Consider the following 8,259-nt stretch of genomic DNA (forward strand, 5'->3'; position numbering starts at 1 on the left):
TTCATTGGGTTCAGCCCCCCCACCATAGGCAGGAAGTCAGCTGGAGTAAAGTGACCCCAGAAAGAAAGAAATCCAGCTGTTTTTTGAAGGAATCCAGAGTATGTGCTTGCACCACCTATGGGGGGAGTTTGTTCCAGACCCTGGACACACACACCATAAAGAACTTTTTTCTAATATCCAGTCTAAATCGGCCTTCCTGGAGTTTATGGCTATTAGACCTTGTTATCCCTTGGGGAGCTCTGGTGAACAGATGTTCTCCCAGGTCCTGATGTACCCCTCTTCTGAAGTTGTAGGCTGCCACCAAGTCCCCCATTAGTCTTCTTTTTTCCAGACTGAAGAGTCCTAAGTCTCTCAGCCTCTCCTCAAACGGCCTCCCCTCTAGGCCTTGGATCATACAAGTGGCTCTCATCTGGATTCTCTCTAGCTTCTCCACATCCTTCCTGAAGCCCAATACTGGATGCAGTACGCCAGCTATGGTCTCACCAGGGCTGAGTAAAGCAAGAGGTGGACTTCCCTGGTTTTGCTTGAGGTGGATGTATGCCAGAGTTTGGTTAGCTTTGCCCACCACCACATCACATTGGTGGCTCATATTCATCTTGTGGTGAATCAAGACCCCCAAGTCCCTTTTGGTCATAGTGCTAGCAAGTGTAGCACTGCTGAGCCTGTAAGTATGCTGAGGGTTCTTCTGACTGAGGTGCAGCACCTTGCAGTTCTCTGTATTAAAGGCCATCTAGTTTTGTTCGGCCCACCTTGACAGTGTGTCCAAGTTGGCCTGTATCCCCAGCCTGTCCTGCAGTGTGATGGCCCTCCCCGATAATTTGGTATCATCCGTGAACTTGGCCAGTTCACATCTGACTCCCAAATCTAGATCATTGATGGAAATATTGAAGAGTACTGGCCCTGAGTACTGAGCCCTGAGGGACTCCACTGGTAACACTGCACCAAGTTGATTTTCTCCCTTCAATTAATACTCTTTGGTTCCAACTCCATAGCCAGTTGCCTAGCCATTGGACCGTATGAAGATCTAGGCCACAGTTCCCCAGCTTAACCATGAGGAAATCATGTGGAATGAGGTCAAAGGCCTTCTTGAAGTCCAGATAAATGACATCCGCATCATCTCTCTTGTCCAGAGCACATGTTACCTGGTCATAGAAGGAGATGAGGTTGGTCAGGCAAGACCTGCCAGTCACAAAGCCATGTTGGCTGGCATTCAGAAGCTTGCCTTCCATTAGTCTCGTGTTAATGGATCCCTTGACAATTTTCTCCAGACTTTTTCCAGGGATGGACCTCAGACTGATTGGTCTATATTTCCCTGGCTCATCCCTCCTCCCTTTCTTGTAGATAGAGACCACGTTGGCTCTTTTCAAGTCATCCAGGACCTCACCCAAGTGCCTGATTTTTTCAAATAAACCTGCCAAGGGGGATGCAATGAAGTCTGCCAGCTCTTTCAAGACCTTCGGGTTCATTCCATCTGGGCCTGTGGACTTGTGAATGTCCAATTTCTCAAGGTGTTCCCTCACCTCATCCACATAAATTTTGGGCTCACCACCCACTCTCAAATTGATTTGTGCCATTCCTGGAAGTGTGATCCTCATGGGAAAGTGAAAAACTGATGCAAAAAAAATAATTTAGGAGACTGGCCCTTCCTTGGGCATCTGATGCCAGTTGATGTCAATTGGCCCATTGGATAGGGGCTTCCTTGCTCATTGACTGTATTTTTTGTGAGAAGGGATGGCTTTGCCCTGTGCTTCCAGGATTATGTTTTTGAGTGATGACCATTCCTCATGTACTCCCTTTTCTGAGACGTGGAGGTATGGCCTCTGATTGCCTGACTGACCAATTCTCTCAGTTTGCAGAAGTCGGCTTTCCCAAAGTTAAGGATTTCTGTTTTACTGAGGGGTTTGCCTGCTCTTTGGTGAACTAAGAAGGTGACCAATTCATGGTTGCTGTCACCAAGCTTCCTCTCAATCTGCTGATCACTCACCAGGTCCTCCTCTTTGGCCAGGACCAGATCCAGCAATGCATCTCCAATAGTCAGCCCATAGCCCTGGGTTAAATAGAGGTCATAGATGCACATGAGAAAACTACACAATCTGTCAGATTTGGCTGTGTGATCATCCCAAGAGATGTCAGGGAAGTTAAAGTCTCCCATGACAATCAAGCATCAGGAGCGTGTGGCTTCGACCAGTTCCCTAATGAATTCCTGATCTAGGTCTTCCTCTTGGTGGGGGTGGGTGGGGAGGGGGTCTATAGTAGACTCCTAAAAGTAAGTCACCCTCCTCATGTTCTTCTTGTATCTTGACCCAGAGGGTCTCAAGATGACCTTCCTGGCTTGGAAACTCAATCTGAAGGGAGGTGAGCTGATCTTTGACATAGAGAGTAACTCCCCCACCTCTTTTCCCCACATGATCTCTCCTATATACAGTGTAACCCTCTACTGCCACCAACCAATCATAGATGGAGTCCCACCAGGTCTCCATAATTCCTACAAGGTCATAATCATTATCACATAGGAGAAGGGCCAGTTTCTTATGCTTGTTTCCCAAGCTCCTGGCATTTGTGTACAGGCAGTTAAGTCTGCCATTTGAAGCCCAATGCTTCCCTGAGGGGTTAAGAGGGTCCTTTCCTCAGGCTGTCACCAGAATGGGATCCCTTAGGCTGCCCAAGGTATTGGTAATGCAGCTGACATGACCTGGGCTAAAACTGTTAGTTGACCTCCCATCCCCCAGAGGTCTCAGTTTAAAGTCCTGTCAATAAGGTCAGCCATTCTGGCCAGGAAGAGCTTCTTCCCTTTCCAGGCTCTTGGAGCTGCTCTAATTAAAGTGCTTGGAGTGTCTCATGTATCAGCATTCCCACAGTTCAAAATAACAGCAGGAGGTGGGAGGACTTTATCTAAAGCTCATTCAAGATTTAGATAAAGTGCTCCCAGTGCCATTTTGAAGCATGGAAACACTGATACATGAGACACGGAGGATGGCTGGAGTGTGGTAATTAACACACTCCAGCAGACTCGATTAATTGAGACTCCAGCAGACTCGATTAATTGAGACTGTTCTGATGCACTGTAATTACAGCCTCCACACTCATGTATAGACTCATGTATAGATACCCTTAGTGAGTGGTTCAAATTCTCCCTGCTGATTTTGAGTCAATACTTTAATTGAGATCACTCCCAAAAGTGCTGTTAACACTGAACTACATCATGCATGTGTTGAAGTTAGTACAGGTTTTATTAAATAGTGAACTATTCAATGGGCTACAGAGAGAACAAAAATGACTCTATAACTTTGCAGTTAGGAAACTCACCCAGAAGGCCTTTTGTTTCAGTACCTGCATTTACCATATGATTTTGCAACATTTACATAACTTCAAAAATGGGGTTATGCTTATGTAGTTACATTTTTAGATATATTAGCGCAGTACTTGGAAGCCTTATTTGAGCAATACTGTAATAGATGTTAAACAAATACACTAGAAAAAACAGTTCCTGTCCTATAGGTCTTGATATTTTAATAGTCTAAACAAGCCAATAGTGGAAAGGAAAGCTGAGGTATATAGAAGTGAAGTAAAATGCTAAACACTGAACAGCAGGTCATTGTCAAAGATGAAAACAAAACCTCAATCTCTTCACTCTTATTTATCATCTTATCCTCTGAACTGTGCAGTCTCTCTAATACTTAAAAAATGTGTGTAGTCATTTTTAGAATGTCCTATATGCAAGTTTATTGATGTACACGTCCTCTTCTTGGTTAAATACAACAAGTGTATTTAAAATACACTTCTTTAAATACAAAAAGTATGTTGTATGTTTCTTTTTTAATGAAATAATAGAAATTTTGGGGAAATGTATTACATTTATAAAAGTTTATAAATTGACAATAGGATCAGATTTTAGAAAATTCTGTATTGCAGACACTTCCAAATGTTATGCTAGAAGGGTGATAGAAGTTACTTATTTTTATTCTACATCATGTAGGTGAGATCATTCTTTGCTGTTGCTACATGGGGCCAAGAAGGAACTGTCCTGCCTCCTATTGGTACCAGGGGGCTTTTTCACCTTTCTCAGAAGCATTGGGTGTTGGTTGCAACCAATTCTGGGGGTTGTGACTGGCATTTGCCAATACCTTCTAATTCTGTAATAGGTGTTATTGTTCAGTTTTAAGAACAGATTAGATAAGGACTTATAAGGGATGGTTTGGATGGTTTGGATGAAAATTAACCTGCTTCAATCAAGGGGTTTAGTAATGAAATCCAGAGGTCCCTTCCAGCCCTGCTTTTCTATGATTTTCTGATTCTGTGGATGGAAGGAGCCACGGGCATTACTGGACAGAGTTTAGGGCTATCAAGATATAGATCAGTGTATGTTTATTACCTAAGCTCTTAGTAGTATCTCACTTTATTCTTATTAGGGATTTTCTTGATATTCAGAAGATTTAGAGTTGTTTGCACATGAGGTCTTTTTAGCTGGGGTATATTCAAAATTTCTACATTAGTAATATGCATATATTTAGAAGAAATGTCCTTAATGAGTTAAACTTTTGTACCAAAGTGACAACATTTAATTTTAAAGATTTGATTACATTCCTAAATTATATCTTTATGTCTGTTATTTATATTTCATTGTGATGAAGTTTAATTTCCTGGTTTATCTGTTTGTTATACTTCCTTACTCTATTCACAACCAAGAATTACTTCTGTAATTTCATTTTATAAAGTTACTTTTCAGTCAAATCTCTATCATGTCCCTCAGCAATATCTGTGCATGTTTAATTGTTGTTGTGTTGAGCTAATCAATGAAATTTAACTTGATCACTTGATCCATTAATTCAGAAGGGAAGATATTGATTTTCATAGTTAATTAGACAGAAACATACACATAATTTTATTCCATGAGTTGAAATCTGGGAATAAAGTCTTTAATTGGAAATTATGTGTATTTGTGTTTCCCAGTACCTAAACCTCTGTTATGAATGCTGTTATTTGCCTGAAAGCCCACTCTTGCAATAAATGGTTGCATAAAAGAATGAATGAAATACATATGCACACTTCCCTTTGTCATTGCATGTTTTAATTTATTTAAAATAGCCTACTTATTTTAACAATAAATTATACTACCCTTCATCTAATAGTGATATCATATGAATCCAGTTTGCATTATTAATAACTTTATATTATATTTGGTAATTAATTTTATGACACATTTTAGTATTTTTTCCCATTGATCTATGAAATCTATTTGTAAACTCAGAAACTACATAATCTTTCTTCACCACATTTTATTATTGTTCAAAAGCAGTTTCCACACACTCTCGCTCCTGGAGAATCTCAGCTAACTACATAAGGAGAAAGCTCCAGCTTTGCCTCAGATGTAATTGCTTGTCTGAAAATATGCAATGGCAAGACAGGAACTCTGATAATAACTCAGACTGTTAATATTTGGTAGATTTCCCTTGCTTCTCTCATATTCATCATGGTTAAATAAGCTCACAAGTGTTATACAGCTTCAAGGACATAGAGCACTTGCACTCCCTATAAAGCACAAATATGCTAAATTCAGTAGCTAGGTTTTGAAATTCTCCGGATTCTTTTTTTCCATAGCAGGAGGTCACAGAACAATTCTCTCATACTGAGGTAAGTCGAATGAGTCAAACGAAGTATCTTTTTTAGAACTTGTCTTAATTACCAACTTTGTGCTTATTTTTATATCATTTATTAATAATCAGTATTATTGTGATGGTTTATTGACTTTGCATGACAAAATAGAAATGCATTTGCAGTTAACCTATATATTAGCACAATTGTCTCAGGATGAATTTCACTATTTAAACCTTAGCAGAATCGTCACACTTTGCCAATCATAGACAATGGCCCTCCAAAGAGGAGGAAGCAGGATGGATATTTTGATCTCATGACCTTTACAACCTGGAAGAAAGCAAACAATATTACATTATCCTGACATTACAAAAGCCTTTAATGCAATACAAAAAAAGTGACATATAGGATGCACTTGAATAATAGCTGAACCTGAATGTGCTATAACAATTTATGACCTGTACCAGAATTCAGAGCATTTGAGATATCCAATCAGTCCCAAGAGAGCCATGAGAACCACTCTAAACCGGACCACTGCAACTGTCCAACTGTGTATCAATGTATAAGATAACATTCTGTGACCAGTGGACGAAGACGGAGCTTATTTGGTTACTAAGCAATAGAGCTAATTTAAACACATAAATAGGTGTCTCTGAATAATTATAGAACATGGATATATTACATAGGAATGGATGATACTCCTGAGATCACAGATTTTCTGAATTTTCCAAACTATGTTTTGGGTATGGAGCACAAGTATGAAAGGTCAAAACTTTAATTCCTTTAACTATTTTTCCCCCACAGTGGGGATTTGCCTTAACATTTCAAAACAAAGGGAAACATATTTTTTCTATTTAAATACCCTTAAAATTAGGCCAGAGAAAGATACCCTTAAAAGAACTAATTTTATCTATCTGTTTATGTCTTTATTCAATATTCTATCTTTATGTGCCCTTTTTTTTTTTAATGCCCCCTCCTCCCCCCTCACATCCACACACACACAACATTTTCACTCAGCAAAGTCTGTTCATTCTTTAGGCAGCCTGAACTATTGTCCTAGATGGGATGAGTAACCAGTCATGTTGAATATTTGAATACATGATGCCTATACAGTTTTAAATTAAAGGAAGTAATAGCAAAAATGGTTTTATGTTTAATAATATCTGTTTAAAACCTCAGAAGGAATCATTCCAATGGTGTTTCTATTAGTCTGTATAAATAAACACAAAGTAGTCTGTATAAGTTATTTTTTTTTCCCCAGGGAAGTGCTAGGGGAAAGGGTGTAGAGAACTATCCCCCACTCACAAATGACACTCGGCCATGATTTATATGTAAACCAGGAGAGTTCAAAGCTGATGTTATAAGTTTTTGCTGTTTTTGCAACTTTACAGATTTGTGGGAAAATGTATACAGATGGGTTAGGAATTGTATAAAAACACACAGCTCTGGAGACACATTAAGATGAGATTAGACTAACAGAGACTTGGTGGGATAGCTCGCATGACTATAGTGCTGTCTTGGATGGGGATAAACTGTTGAGGAAGGGCAGGCAGGGGAGAAGAGGAGAAGAGTTGCATTTTATGTTAAAGAGTCATATGATTATTCAGAGTTCCAGCATGAAAATGGAGGCAGGCCTCTTGAAAGTATGCGAGTTAAGGGACAGAGGGAAAGAAAAAAGGATGATGGAATACTGAAGGGACAGGCAATTATTTTGGACAGAAGGCCGCTTACTGAGTTTTGGCAAGCCATCAAGGGTCACATGACAGGCAGCCAGGGGCAGATAAATATTAATTTTATAAATTGTTTAGGGGCCCAGAGGCCTGGATAGAATGGTGTGCTGGGCTCCATCTGGACCGTAGGCTGCATTTTGCACACCCCAGATCTATGGGCATGTTTCCCGCTTAGAGTGCGGGAGGTCCCAGGTTCAAAACCTGGATGAGCCTGGCTTAGAGTACTGCCTGGAGAGCCAGGTTTGGACCCTTGTATGTGGATAGCCCCTTTTATCCCACTCCAAGCCCATAGTGTTGTGGGATGGTGGCATTGAGCCAGGCCATGGAGGTTGTCAGAAATCATGGCCTGGCACTGCCAGGCCGTGATTTCTGACCCCTTGAGCAGGGGCTCTTGTTCCCACTTGGGTCAGATGACTCCTTGTGCATGGGTGTGGCTGAAGAGCTGAGGGAGCCATTATCAGGGAGGCATGTCCTTGACCAAGGAGTCTTCCGGGCAGTGTTTGGGGAGTCCAGGGTCAGTGGTGTGGAGATATGGAAGAGAGGGGCTGCTTGTGCCAGGAGCTGAAACCCAGCTGGAGGAGAAAAGTGTGCACTCCACTGTGCAGCAGAGTGCCAGAGGAGCCAGAAAGAGTCCTCATCAGCTAGCTTGTTTCGTGGGGCCTGGGGCCGGGTGGCAATCGTGGCCAAGAGAGGGAGGCCATTCTTTCAGATATGACCTGGATACCTCAGTTGGTAGAGCTTCTGACTTTTAATCTGAGGGTCTAGGGTTCAAGTCCTTATCCAGGCATGTGTGGGACCTTGTCCCAAGGTTGTTCCTTTGAAGGTGTGAGACTGGATTGGGTCAGCCCCAACTCCTGGTTCTGACACAGGTGTCTCTCTCATGTGGGTGGTTCCCCTTTGACTGCTGCTTGGCCTAAAGCCATTGATTGCACTGGGA

The sequence above is a fragment of the Alligator sinensis genome, unplaced genomic scaffold (assembly GCF_000455745.1).
Source record: "Alligator sinensis unplaced genomic scaffold, ASM45574v1 scaffold105_1, whole genome shotgun sequence".
NCBI lineage: Eukaryota > Metazoa > Chordata > Crocodylia > Alligatoridae > Alligator > Alligator sinensis.